General features: G+C 36.3%; 1 pseudogene; it reads right to left on the bottom strand.

Moving 5' to 3' along the window:
- Nucleotides 1-323: 323 nt before the first annotated feature.
- LOC101696764 (PRKR-interacting protein 1 pseudogene) lies at nucleotides 324-886 on the bottom strand (annotated as a pseudogene).
- Between the last annotated feature and the right edge of the window lie 14,300 nt (nucleotides 887-15,186).

Raw genomic sequence — 15,186 nt, 5'->3', positions numbered from 1 at the left:
GTTCTTACTTAGAAAAATGTTCCCTTCCAAAAGCCACCCCGAAGCTCATAGCTGTTTGAATGTGAGAACAGGCGCCAGCTGCTAGCAAGGCAATTTCCCTCTTACAGCAGGAATGTGGAGGGACACTTCGAGGCAGTTTCCAGAACAGTTGTTCTGTCCTCCCCAACCAGGCAGGGCAGCAAGCATTGGGGCTCCCATGTGCTCCCTAAACATCAAGTCCTTAGGGGCCAAGGCAGTCAGCCTTCTTCCCTGCTGGCTGCAGCCAGGTCTTTTAAGGTTCTGGACACAGAATGTGCCAGGCTCATGACAGCTGCTGTGCAAGCTCATCTCCCCATGATGAAGCTGGGATTGTCTTCCTCCTCCTCATTCTCCTCCTTCATCCCAGATGCCCCCTTGGAGCTACTGGCCTGCTGCTCCTGCGACTGACTGGGTCCTTCTTTTTGTTTCTTCTGTTCAAGTTTCATCTTCTTTGCCAGTAATTTCTTCTCTTTTAACTTCTGGTGCTTTTTCCTTTGCTTTGTAGTCTGCTCCTCTGCATCCAGTTTATTCTTTTCCAGTCTCTTCTGAAATTCTGCATCCAGTTTTTGCTTCTCTGCCAAGGCGTCCATGTAGCCCTGCCGCTGGTACTCCCTCTTGCACATGTGTCTGTACATGTGGAACTCCCCACTGCCAGCCCCAGCACTTGAACCCATGACATCTCAGACAAATTCGGGGGGGGGGGTGCCCATTCACTCATCTTTTCTGGAATTGGTGCAGCTGTGGCGGGGGTTCTTGAGCCGCTCCAGCTTGAGCTTTTGTTCCTCCTCCGCACTTTGGGAATGACGACCACCTGTGGCTCTTTCTTTGGCCTTGGTGGTCACACCTCAGAAGGGGCTGAGCTCACCATAGAAGCTTTCCTACTTCCCTAAGCAAGGGACTACCCTTAGCCAACAGGTTGTAAGCAGCTTTTCTCTGCCTTGGCTTTTTCACCATGGGGTTTGTATGTTGGAGCCTACTGAACATGGACTGTAATTGTAAGCCAAAATAAACCTATTTTCTTTTCATTTCTGTGTTGGCAATGAAGAAGTGACTGACACTAACCCAATGAATAAAAAAGAGCCTAACTATATAGATGACTGTGAAATATAAGAATATAAGATAATAGGAAGATCTTGATAGTGTCAGGGAAAAAATAGCTTTTAAGAAATATGGTTTTGGCCGGGGATTTAGCTCAGCAGTGCCGGTGCCTGCCTCGAAAGTGCAAGGTCCCAAGTGAGTTCAATCCCCGGTACCAAAAAGAAGGAAAAAGAAATATGGTTTAACGTTCCCTCGGACCCCTTCCCTGACATTATTAAAAAACATAAACAGTGGCTTTAATATTCTGTACCTTGAAAAACTACCAAACAAAGGTTAAAAGCTTATTTTCAGGTACAGAGGCACTTCGGTTTACAAACCTACTTTGTTTTGCAATTTTGGAGAAGATGGTGGCATTTGTGTTTGTGTAGGGAAGATGGCCATGGTCGTGTTTGTCAACTGATGCAGAGTTTGCAAACAGAAGCAAAATTTTGCTGAACACTTTTGTTTGCAAACCAAATTGTTTGCAAAGAGAAGCATTCATGAACCAAGGCATTACTGTATATAGGGTTCAATTCCCTTCCTACAGTTGATTGAATGGTGATCCTGAAAAAGACATGTGTATGTCCTATCACCTAGAAACTATTTAGGGCAAGGTTCTCTATAAATGTAATTAATTAAAAAATCTTGAGATTAGATTATCGTCAATTATCTGAATGAGCTCTAAACCCAATGAAAATGTCTTTAGAAGACACAAAGGTGGGATAAAGGGAGAAAAAAACATGTAAATGAAAGAGATCCATCAGAGTACAAATCCATGAAAGCCCAGGACACCTGGAGCCAGGACACTGGAAGAGACAATCAGAGCTTCTGGAGGCAGCATAGGTGTGCCACCACCTTGATGTTGAACTTTTGGCCTTAGGAACTGAAAAAGTAAACATATGTTGTTGTAATCTACCCATTTGTGGTTATTTGTTGCAACAACCACAAAAAGGAAATGTACTTCTTTAACCTATATACTGATATTATTTGAAGGTGGGCTCTAACAAATTGAGAGAATGAATAAAAAAGAGGAAGAAGTAGAATCCAGGCTATAGTAGTTTCAACACAGAATAAGCAAGGAAATTCAAAATGACCCTGGGCAGGAGACCTAGAAACTGAACTTCAAGAGATTAAGATCTCCAGGAGAAAGGCATTCATGAATTTGATTCCACCCACCAGACACTACAGAACAAAGGGTATACAAAAGGCAGTAAATGAAAGGAAAAAAAAGGAAGACAAACATTGATCAAGAGAGAAAAACTGTAAAAAAATAAAATGTGATCATACTATGCTACTTGATCATATAGGGAATATTTGTCCTTATTGTTCATTGATTTATAGGTTCAAGCTCTGTATAAAGTTACAAGGTATTAAAGCTGTGAAAATCAAAACCTGGGACTCACTGGAGTGGATACATGTAATAAATTAGGAAAATAGAGAGGATTGGAGGAAAGTAGAAAGAAACAATAGAGGTGATCATACCTTTATTGTAAACAGGAATTCAGTGAAATTTGCAATAAGCAGAATATCATTTATTTATCAATGTTAAAGAGTTGAGAATGTAACCACTTAATAGTTTACTCTGAGCATCACTTGGACAGGGTATTTGTTTGCATACTATCCTGAGCATGGAGCAGGTGTCATTTCAATCAGTTGATTCTTGTTTGCACGAGATGCACTTGTATGTCTGTTTATTCATTATATTGACTATTTTTTTATTGTTATATTGACTAATGCATACTTTTTTTTTAGAATGTTGTATTCATCTTTGATGTTGTTTCTAGTAAAATTCAGTAAGTTCCAGTTATTTTCTTTACTAATTCATGCTTATTTTACTTGTGAAAATTAACCTATAATTTTGTGCTAAAATCTATAAAAACTTTTATTGTAAGTAAAATTAGATATAATTTTTATACTTCCCCAGAATTCAATGAAATTCTTTTGTAATACAAAGTGGACACATTTGTGACACTGAGACTGAATAGGAAGGAAGTGCCAAAAGTTCTGCAAAAGAAAAATCTGAAAAAGGGAGAAATGTTACCATCTCAGAGAGGAAAAGTCTGTTATGAAATGAAAAGACAAAAAAGATATCACTTTATTTTCAACTATTCATAATACAGAAATGATAGCACTTGAAAGATGAAATGAAACTAAAATTTCAACAGTGGTCGATGATTGTAATAATTCCATAGGTGGTGTTGACAGAGTTGACCAACATTTAACAGGCTATCTTGTAATTAAAAAGGAAGGGAAATATTATTGTATACTATTTATGCACCTTCTGGACCAAACAATGTGGAAATCATTTGTTATTTATTCAAAACAAGGGGTTCAAAAAGTCATTTCCAATTTAGATTAGGTCTAATAGACCAAATAATTGAAAAATATAGGATAGTGAAATGTCAATGCAGTCATCCATCATTGACATCTTCACTATTATGTTTACTGGATAGAGATTTTATTGAAATTATACCACCCACAGAAAAAAAAGAAAGGCCAACACGACAGTGTAAAGTGCACTGTTCAAAGAAAGACAATAATGCAAAAAGAATTCAGAAAGACTAGATACTGTTGTCCAGATTGTAATGATGCATTGTGTTTTGAATGTTTTAAGATATACTGTACACAGAAAATTACTGAATAAATTTCATAAAATTATCATTTTTCACTTTCTGTCATCTTATAAAAATTAACAAAAAATGCAATTTTTGATCATCCCATATTTAAATAATTGGACTGGTAAGTGGTTAGTATTTGAAGTTGTAATTATTACCATGATAGAACTAAATATACCATATAATTTCAAGTATTCTAGGGAAGGAAACAAAGTGTTATATTATTAAATTCTCCTCTGTCATATTGCATAAAAAATAGATCAAGTCTAAACTTGATTAATCAAGAAATAACTTCCTAGACATATATTAAGCTATAGAAGATATAAAACCAGAAAGATAAAATAAATAAAAATTCTTCTGTGTTATAGCAGTTATGGTGGATGTCAAGAGAATGGTCCAAAGGACTGTTTCCTTTTGTACTAAGTTTTTAGACATTGTACTGATATCTAGTAGATGAGCGTTTAGGATGTCCCTTTTCTTACACAATACAGAACAGACAATGAATTATTCTGCATAGTGCATGAGGCACAATGTTTTAATATCTTGGTTGATTTCCCTGTTGCTGAAAAACCTGTTTGTAATTATTTAAGGTAAAAAAGTAATCCATAGTACCTGCAAAGTATTGTTAGCACTGTTTCTATATGTAACTGACTTTTGCCAAGAATGCAAATCCAGTACATTTTAAGGGAGTGTTATTTTTTGTCCACAACTTTACTAAGAATTTCTCACCATTTTAGAAAAGTATATTGCTAATGACATTGGTGCCTTAGCTCTTGAATTGCCAACACAAAAACTGGGCACAATCATTTGGTAGCTTTATATTTCCAATGATGTCACATCGAAGTGCCAATGTACACCACTTCACTATGTTCAGTCTAATTGTCTAACCACTTAAATACTGAAATACATATTTATAATAAATTACTTTTATTTATGCTTCTTTGTTACATTGAGCTGCACTGAATTCTTAGCATTACATGAATAGGTAGCTTACATCATCTGCAGATTTTCTAAGATGTTTGAAGAAGTGTTACTAAATTCTACATATAAAAGTTTCTGTTCTCTACATTCTTCTGTCAGCACCTGTTATGTTTTGTCTTTTTGATACTGGAGTGAGTGAGGAGTGAAAATTAGTACCACTCTAATGGAAAACATTAGGAAAGTTTCTCAAAAAAACCCTAAAAATAAAACTACCCTATGATGCAGGAATCCCAATACTAGGCATATATACAAGAAATGATTGAAATATATGGTGAATGTTTAAATTTAAAATTTTCATTGCAGTAAAAGACGTACTGCCAGTAATCCCCCTCAAAATATCCCCTGTAGCTTTGAACACACTTATCCTATTGTTCTTGCCACTTTATGAAGCATTTCTAGAAATCCTCTTTCATGTCTTTACAAGATGTGATCAAAAACATGCTGCTTCCATGTGTCATCTAATGGAAAAGTAGATTCATGAAACAATTACTGTTTGTTTGTCGCCATCCACCTCATTCACCCAATATGTCAAAATAAACATGAAAGATAAACATTTTGAATCAATTCAGGACATTGAGGCAGCTATAACAGCATAACTGAAGACACCCATGAAAGAGAACTTCCAGAACTGCTTCAGAAAGTGACAAGGACAATGAGATAAGTACATTCAAAGTGAAGGAGAGTATTTTGAGGGAAATCTATGGCAATATGTTTTTTACTGTCTGTAATAAGTGTTTTAATTACACTTCATATATAAAGAAAATGAAATCATTATGTCAAAAGACATATGTACTTCATGTTCATTGAAGCATTATTCGTAAGAGTCAAGAAATGGAAACAACCTAAATGTCTATCATTTTATGAATAGGCATTGAAAATATGGCACATATATACCACAGAATACAATATAACTATAAAAAGAAATAAAATACTGTCATTTGCAATGACATGGATGAACCAGAGATCATTATGTGCAGTGAAATTTACCAGGGAGGAAAAACAAGTACTCACTTACTCACTGCAGAGCCCCCTCTAACCCAATCACCATCTACAAGTCTGCCTCTGACTGCATGAGGTTTTGGGGGAAATTCTAGATATAAACCATAACAGTTTCTTTCTTAGAAATTTATTTTTTAATTCAGTAGAAATGGCCAAATTCAAAGTTCTCTATCATTTAACAATATACTCATAGACAAAAAGATATAAAATCAGCATATTGTATTAAACTAACATATTTATCTTCTTTGTGTTTGTTGTCAGCCTGAATAAGGAAGGCCTTTAAAATTGATTCAATTTGAATGTATTTTGTTTTTTATATTTATTACATAAAGAATTTAATTAATGCTAATTGTGAACCAGGCTTTGTTCCTAAGGATTGGTAGGTAGGCTTAAGTATCCATTTAAAATGACCCTATTATTCATGTCTTAATGCAGTTTGGATGTTAAAGAAATTACATATTCACTTCTTTAAGAAGGGAGGAGGGCCTTGGGTCTGCAAATCACAGCTTTAGTTGCTCCAAACCACAGCTGTTGTCCCAAGTGGACCCTGGGTCTTTGTGCTTTGGCGCTGTGCGTATTGATGTGGAGGCTTATTTTAAAATGGAGGTTCATGCCCTCTTCCCAAGACTCGTTCTGTCACCAGGAATCCACAATTTTAATAAATACTTGAAGTGAAGTCTCTTCCTGATCTACACTAAGGAGCAGTACCAACAGTGTGTTAAACTCTATCCAGCCCTGCTGCAGATCTCTGGAGTGAGAGAGGCTGAAGATGATTTCCCACTCATCTCTCTCTGCACCAGCCAGTTCCTCACCCTGTTCCCTGCTCCGAGCTTTCAACTTGGCCTCAATTCACTTCTTTTCATTAGAAGTTAACTAAAAACCTCTACTTCAGGACAGAATCAGCCCTTTGTGAGCTGAAAGAAACACTTAAACAGACATGGAAGATGCATCAGAGAGTAAAACAGCTTTGGAAAGGACCCAAGATAGCTAATTAAAGAAACAGACAACTTCCCTTAAATTTCAACAAAGCTTGACTTATCTAAGTAGATAGGAGCTAAATGAAACAATATTAGAAAGGTGAATCAAAGTTGGAGTAAGGAATTTATTGAAAGAATTCTTAAAGACCTCATTATTTTACATTTAAAAATCTGACCAAAGAAATGACTTGGATCATTAAGCTTTTGTACTGTGAAAAGTGTCAGCATGCATTTTTCCCATTTATAATACAAATATATTCTGTTCATGAATTTTTTTATGTAACAGCTGACATTGAACATAATAACTGCACTCAACAAGTATTTAAAATTTGTCAGTGAAATTTCTCTCACAATGATTTGAAATTTTTTAAGAGAATAAAGCTCCAGGTAACAGAATAGGCTGTCAATCAACTGCTTAGCTTGTATAAAGCCAATTTGAAAATAATGGAGAAATAACTGGGAAAATAACAATAATAGCAACTATGATTTATTGGGTCTTATTAGACTAACAACTATATTAAAATCTTTACTATCTTTTATTTATTCACAAGTATTTATTGATCTCTAATTATGTAGCATTCCCTATGCTAGGCACCAAGATACATCAATGAACAAAACTGATAATACTTCCTTACTTAATAGATCTTAGAGTCTGTACAACAACACCATGAGGAAGGAGCTGTTATATTGGTGTAAGAGTTTAGGATATTGATAGAGTCACCACGGATTTGCCTAAGGTCATGTAGCTTGTTAATGACAGAGCAGGGGTTAAAAGCAAAGTCTGCCTGGATTAATCACTATTCTATGCTGCTATATTGAATGTACCCATTTAGATAATTACAGTAAGGCTGCCTACTGCACACGGCATCATTTTCTCTTCTATAAATGACCTCCATCCATACCATTAAGTAAACATAAACAGGCCCCAGTAGACAACTACAGTATCTACCTAAGAAGTAAGGTCATTTGCTGTTTGAAATTTTCTGCTTACTTTTTATCACATCACTCCAGGTGAAACTCTCTGAAATTCTGGGAGGGGGCTGTCAAGAAAGGATGAATGAGTCGCTTTTATGTGACTTAAGGGTCTCCTGAGAATGAGGGATAAATCCTCAAAGAGCAGAACCTGAATCACAGAATGTCATCTCAGAGTTTCTTTTCTTTCAAAAGCCTTGAGAAATTGGGAAGCATACAAAATTGGTGAAGCTACCTAGTGGCTATTTTTTCTTTTTGAACATTTCTATTGTTTATTTTAATTGAAGCTACAAGAAGGAATGACAGTGAAACACAACACTATTAATTTCAGAGGTACCCAACACCAGGTTGGTACCTCTCACAATGCAGCTGAATCAATTAGTCTTAAAATCTGAGGGAGTTTTATGTCTAAATCCCTACCCTCCACTTCAAGCCGAATGTATGAGATGTATGTGATTTAAATATACTATGAATGTTTAAAATTTAAAAATACAGTATAGTAAAAGACTATTGCTATCAATACCCCTAAATATATTCCTGCTCACTTTAAACACACTTATCTCATTATTCTCACCACTACCTGAAGCAGTTCTGGAAGTCCTCTTTTGTGAGAATCTTTAGTGGCAGCATGGATGTCCTGGTTCTATTCAAAACATTTTCCTTTTGTGGTCACTTTGATTTGGGGTAAGAGATAGGAGCCACACAGTGCCAGATCTGGTGAATAAGGTGGATGAGAACACAATGTAATGTTTTAATTTGGCAGAAATTGCCATAAATTTTGAATCAATTCAGGACATAGAAGCCACCAAAAGACATAAAAGAAGACTTCCAGAACTGCTGCAGAAAGTGGCAAGAATGATGGGACAAATGTGCTCAAAGTGAGAGGAGTAACTTGAGGAAGATTAATGGCAATGTGTCTTTGACTGTAATTTTAAAATTTTTATTTAAACATTCACTGTGTTTGCTAATTTTATCACAGATGGCAAAAAAACGATGTGAAAGGCTCTCCCTAACAAGATTGGTATAGACTTTTTTCCAGAAATAACAAAAGGAGAGAAAAATGCTTCCTCAAAACCCTGCTAAACACAGGAAGAGGGCCAGCCTTCCTCTTCCTTCAGAAACAATGATTGTGATTTTACTCTTATTCTGAGGCCAATTAAGACCTCATGGGTAAAATTCCACTGAAGGGGCTAGGGATGTAGCTTGGTGGTAGAGTACCTGCCTAACATGTGCAAGGGCTTGCATTCAGTCCTCAGAAGCAACAAGAACAAAAATCTACTGAAATTAGGTCACTTTAATACATTATAATTACTCTTTTGAATATTCCTTATTAAAGAACACAGTCAATATATCATCATATCTCGGTTATTTTGCTCAATAGAGATTTAAACTCAAGAATTTCTTAAGGAGAATGTAAGGATGAAGGGCAGCAGTTGTCTCCAGCTTATTATATTATGGTTGGTTTCTATGAAGTAGGACAAGCCAGATGCCAGCTGGGAGACCAAGATCTTGGTGAACTTAAAAGGCATGCATTCATGCAAGAGTTGTTTCACCAGAGTTTACTCTGAACAACATAAGTAATCAAGTATGGGATGGCAAATTGAATTACATATAGATGGTGAACATATGCCTTGTTCTAGGAGAATTTGTAGAAATAAAGAAACAGCACTCCAACATATCAGGAGATGACTGAACCACAGCATTATCCTAAATTTATGAACATAATCCCAAAAAGGCTGGCTTTCCACTCCCAAAGTGCAGCAGGAGATTGGGGCAAATTGGAATGTCTCTTTTGATTCATTTCTATCAATTCTATACCTTGTTTGATCTGAGAAGATTGATAGAACCATAGAGGAACCCATGTATAACAGATGAAAGTTTGATAGAGCCAGAAAAGGAATAGAATTCTTTGTCTTTTCAGTTCTATAACTGTATCAGTCAGTATTTGCTAGAGAAACAGATAATAACATAAGATGTACAAGTAAATATGAATTGACAAGATTGGCTTACAATGGCCACCCAGAGTCAGATGAGGAAGAGTTCAGAGGGTCTATCTTCACACTGGAGACCAAAGGATTTAGTCGAAGGTTTGGCACTCACTGCAGTGTCCTATGCAAGGCTCAGAATCCCTAGTGAGTGTCGTCAGAAGGCTGATGGGAACAGATACAAACAGATTTCCAAGAGATTAAAAACTCCATCAAAAGTCTACAAAGCAGAATGAACCAATGTGAGGATAGAATTTCAGATATAGAAGAAAGATTGCAATTAGTGACCAGGAAAAGAAAAATTGCTTTAAAATTGTAAGGGAACACAAGAAATCAATCCAGCACCTGCTAGACGATGCAAAGAAGAATAACATAAGACTGATTGGAGTCAATGAAGAAAGAGGAGAGAGTGCAGATGACATAAAAAAACTCTTCACAGAAGTGATGGCAGAAAACTTCCCAAGCAGGGGAAAAGAATTTAACATACAGATAAGTGAGGCATATAGGACTCCAGATAGCCTTAATCAAAAAAAATCTACACATAGGCATATAATAGTTAGAATTCCAGAAATCCAACAGAAGAACAATATTCTACAAGCAGTTAGAGAAAAGAAACAAATCACATACAAAGGAAAGCTCATCAGAATCACAGCAGACTTCTCAATGCAAACCCTCAAGGCAAGAAGAGCTTGGAGTGATGTATTTCAAGCCCTAAAGGAAAACAGCCTCCAACCCAGATTGATGTACCCTGCAAAACTATCTTCCAAAATTGATGGAGAAATAAGATACTTTCATGATAAAGAGCACCTCAGGAACTTCATGAATACCAAACTGGCACTCCAAAAACTTTAGATAATACCCTAGGAAAAGACAATGAGGATCACAACCCCAGGAAACCCAGCAGAATGAATCCATTGGGCGTGACAAATTAAAGGCAAAGGGGGAGAATCCAACAAAAAGAAAAAGTCATGACAAGGGTTTTAAAACTTTTGACTTCATCTCCCTAATGAGTGTATACTTCAATCTTGTTATTGTACTGATTAGAATTTTTCTGATTCTAGAGGTACATACCTTTCTTTGTGCTGTACTGGCTATTTATCATCTTCTTATGTCTACTTTTTAATTGGGTTGTCTATTAATGAGCTCTAATTATTCTTTATATATTCTGGTCATAGGTTATATGTATTGTAAATATGGTCTGTTTAAGGACTACTTTTCATTTTAATGATGTCATTTAAAGTTCTAAATTTTGATGGAATCTCATTTATCAATTTTTTTCTTTTATACATCATGTTTTTTGTATCCTAGGTAGTTCTTGCCTACCCTGAATTCATAAATATTTTCCCTTATAATTTCTTCTTAAAGTTTTATACTTTTAGGCTTTCTTATTTAGGTTCATAGATCCCTTCAAGTTATTTTCATGTATGGAAATAAAGGGTTGAGGTTAATTTTTTTATATATGGATACCAGGTGTTCTAGTGCCGTTTGCTGAAAACACTATCTCTTCCTCAGCTCTTGAATTGAGTTTATATTCTATAAAATGCTAATGTTAAATAATCTTTCAAAAACTCAGTGGACCATATATGTATGATTCTATTTCTAGATTCTCTGTTTTATTCAAATGATCTATATGTCTTTCCTTATACCAACACTGCCTTGATTACTGTAGCTTTAAAAGTCTTAAAATTAGGTATTAAACATATTCCAAGAGTTTGTTTTTGTTTTTGTTTTTAACTTTTCTAGGTCCTTTGTACTCCTACATAACTTTTAAATTTCAATATCCAATTCTTCATTTATAGCAAGTATACACAGACCTGAATTTTTATATATGCCTTGTTTTTTCTAATCCTGCTAAATTCAAATACAAGTTCTACGGGCTCCTAGAGATTTCTTAGTATTTTCTCTGTAGATGATTATTTCATCTACATATAAAGATTTTGCTTCTGCCATGCCAATCCTATCCTAGTTGTGTCATTTTATTGACAGACTATTTTGGTGGGGACTAGGTTTCAAAGTTTAATGGACAGATAAAGAGTAAGCATATCTGCCCTTGTTCCCCACCTTAAGGAGAAAGCATTGTGTCTTCTCCATTTATATAAGGCATTCTTGCTGGAAGTATGGAGTACATGTCTTTAATCTGTTGAAAAGTTTCTGTTCTACTTCTAGGCTCCTGATAGCTTTTACCATGAACAGCTGTGGAATTTAGTCCAATACTTTTTCTCTAACTAGTGACAGGATCATATGACTTTTTCCTTTCCTCTGTTAAAATGATGACTTTTGGGGGTGGATCTTCCAATGCTGAACCAACACTGCCATCCCTATAACAAAACCACTTTCTACATACTGCCAGATCTGACTTCCAATAATAGTTTGTTTTATTAAACAAATTTCTACCTATGTTCATATTTTTTTCTTCTATTATCTTTATCCAGTTTTAGGATTAGCACAATGTTGAGTTCCTAAAATGAGGGGAGAAGTATTCCTTCTTTTTTGTGCTTTAATTGTTTGATATAATTTATCAGTTAAAATGTTTATGAGCCTGCTGTTTTCATATAGGTAGGTTTTCAAGCTAGGAATATACTTTCTTTAATAGGTGCTATTCAACTTTTATATTTCCTCCAGAGTTAGTTTCATTAATTTGTCTTCCAAGGTACTTCTTAGAAGTTGTCAAATTTATTTCAAAACAGATTTTTGTAATATGCTTTCTATATCCTTTTAAATTCTGTAAAATCTGTGGTAATGTCTCCTAGATCTTAATATTGTAATTTTAAAAATGTATAACTGATATTGTGTAACAAGAAGAAAATGTCTAAAAGAGCAGGGGAATTGGGAGGGGTAGGGGAAGGGAAAAAAGGGAAAGGAAAAAATATGAAAAGAGGAAAAAAAATGGAAACAAGGTCTTTGCAAATAGGGAAGGGTGGAGTGGGTGAAGGGGGGGCAAGGGAAGGGGAAAAAAAAAAAGAACCAGAGACTCATGTAAAGGTACAAGATCCCAATGATGAATGTAACTGTATTTTATACCAAAAATGTACCAATAAACTTAATGGGGGAAAAAAAAAAAAAGAAGTTTGATGTGTCTGTGGTGAAAGGCTGAAGAGTCTACATTGGAAGGCTGAAAGATCTGTGCTGGAAGCCAAAGAGTCTGCGCTGGAAGCCAGGAGATGATGTTCAAGGCAAAGACTGGAACTGCTCTGAAGAAACAGTACCAAATCCATCCTTCATCATTTCCCATTTATACCATCCAGAGGAGGAGCTGCCCTAGGATGAGTACTCCACACTGTTGGGTGTGGAAGAGCTTTCCTAGGGTAGGTTCTTCAGGCCCTAGGGTGTGGAATTGCTTAGCCAATTTATTTAAACTTCTCTTAACCAAACTTCTGAAGTTGACACAATCAATCAACCATCACAATAACCTTGGGCAATTTACTTTAACCTGGTGTCACCTATTATTTATATAACTTATGAAGTGTCTGTAAACAAGAAAACAGCTACGCATGGAAGCTGTTACAAAATGTATTCTCATTTTCTGTTGGAATGCTATGGACTCTTGAATGTGATTTAACCAATCATTTATTTGTTAATAGATGATGAGTTCATGATTCAAGGAAGTTGGATATTTGCCCTTTTGGTTTTAAGAAAGCACAGGTTTTGAAATTGGGAAAAGCCAGGTTAGAGTCTTCTATTTTTTTCCTACATATATTTTTTGAGCAAATTAGGTAGCCTTTTAAGTTTTAGTTTTCTTTTCTGGAAAATGAACATAATTAGAAAGCCCAATCTATAGGATTATTAGGAGGATTTGATGAGGTATTCTAGTCATGACCTTCCCACAATTATATTAGTCAGCTTTCTTATGGCTGGGAAAGAACACCTAACACCCACAATTTAAAAGAGGAGAGGGTTCACTGGTTTATAGTTTCAGATGTCCTATTCTGAAGGCAATTAAGATCTCATTGGTAAAATTCCACTGAATAGAATAGAGATACAGCTTGGTGTTAGAGTGCCTGCCTACCATGTGCAATACCCTGAGTTCATTCCCCAGTAGCAACAACAACAACAACAAAAATCTACTGAAATTAGGAAACTAATTTCAACTGGCTCCAACACTGAAACAGAGTGGAAGGGCATAGCGGAGCACAGTTGTTCACCTTATAGCAGCAGCAAAGTAGAGCAAGGGAAAAGCTCTAATAAGAAAGGGCCAGGGACAAGATTTAGTACCCAAAGTTGCACTTCTATGACTCAATTAGACATACCCAGAAGTGTGCTTTATTAATCTCATGGGCAGCTCTCAAGTCAATCAAGTTGACAATCAAGCTTAACTATGATATTTTCCCATTGACAACTTGACACCAAATACATCTCCCTAAACCATATTTAATTTCCAAATAAACATAAGCTCATAATTCTACCTAACATGATATATCAATTCTGCATACAACTAAAAAATGCACTAATGCCCTCCTCAAAGTCTCAATACCTCACTATTACTCAAAAGTCCAAGGTCAAGGTCTTCTCTGAGACTCATGGCAAACTCTTAGCTATAAGCCCCTATAAAAAAACAAAACAAGTTACACAGAATAAGCCTCCCCATCCCAAATAGGAGGAATAGAGGGATAGAAAAGAATATTCCAAAGCAAGACCAAAATTCTACAGGAAAAATGTTAAATTGGCTCTATGTCATGCATCTGGGACTCATAGTGGTGAGATGTAAGTTCTAGAACACATGGGCATTCATACTCCATGGCCTGTTGATTATATCCCTCATGGCCTCTCTCTTGGCTATTCACTGCTCACTTGTTGCTTACAGCTTTTTCCAGCAGCTCTCCCACATTCCTGGCATCTCTGACTTCCTGGGGTCTCCACTGCACCTTTAGCTTCATTTACCAGCTTCAAGCACCCACTTCTTGGGGTACCTTATTTGGCCTCCTAGGCCTGCCTTTTAAATCTGGGGAGAACCTTCACTGACTCCACAATTCTTGCATTCTGATCTCTGAACAACCACCATTATGGAGATGACAACAAGGTCTGCCACCAGCACAGATAGTGGTGAGGTACCCTCCTATGGACCAGCAGGGACCTCTAAATATCTGGGTAAGTGAGCACTGTGAAACAAATCCAGGGTAACTAATTGCCAAGAAGGTCCTCTGAATCAGGGGCCCAGGGAGACTCTCTTCTCAAATGAAACTTCTGTACTTTTTGCACTGATCAGCCTGGAATAGATCAGATTTTTTTTTCAACCTATATACTTTTGTGTAAAACAAAATCAGTATCAGACACACTCGATTTGGGCTGGTTCACATGTGACTGAAGTCATTTACAGTAAAGAACTGAGGTAAAGAAGGTACAGTGTTGCTGGTGAATAGACTGAGAACAAAACCATTTTCCAGTAAATATAAAAGCAGGCATCACAAAGCTAGTGTGAGTCAGTTAGCCTAGGAACTCAACATTTAATGTATAAGGCTAAAACTAAGGGAAGTACAGAATACTCAGAGAGGAAAGGCCGCACCACTCAGACAGCAGGTGTGTAGACATTGGGTGGCAAACAGCCATCAGTGCAGAGCTGTTGGA

The sequence above is a fragment of the Heterocephalus glaber genome, unplaced genomic scaffold, assembly GCF_053883595.1.
Source record: "Heterocephalus glaber isolate CG9 unplaced genomic scaffold, H.glaber_assembly_v1.0 deba00001472, whole genome shotgun sequence".
Lineage (NCBI taxonomy): Eukaryota > Metazoa > Chordata > Mammalia > Rodentia > Bathyergidae > Heterocephalus > Heterocephalus glaber.
This window is presented reverse-complemented; position numbering and strand designations above follow the sequence as displayed.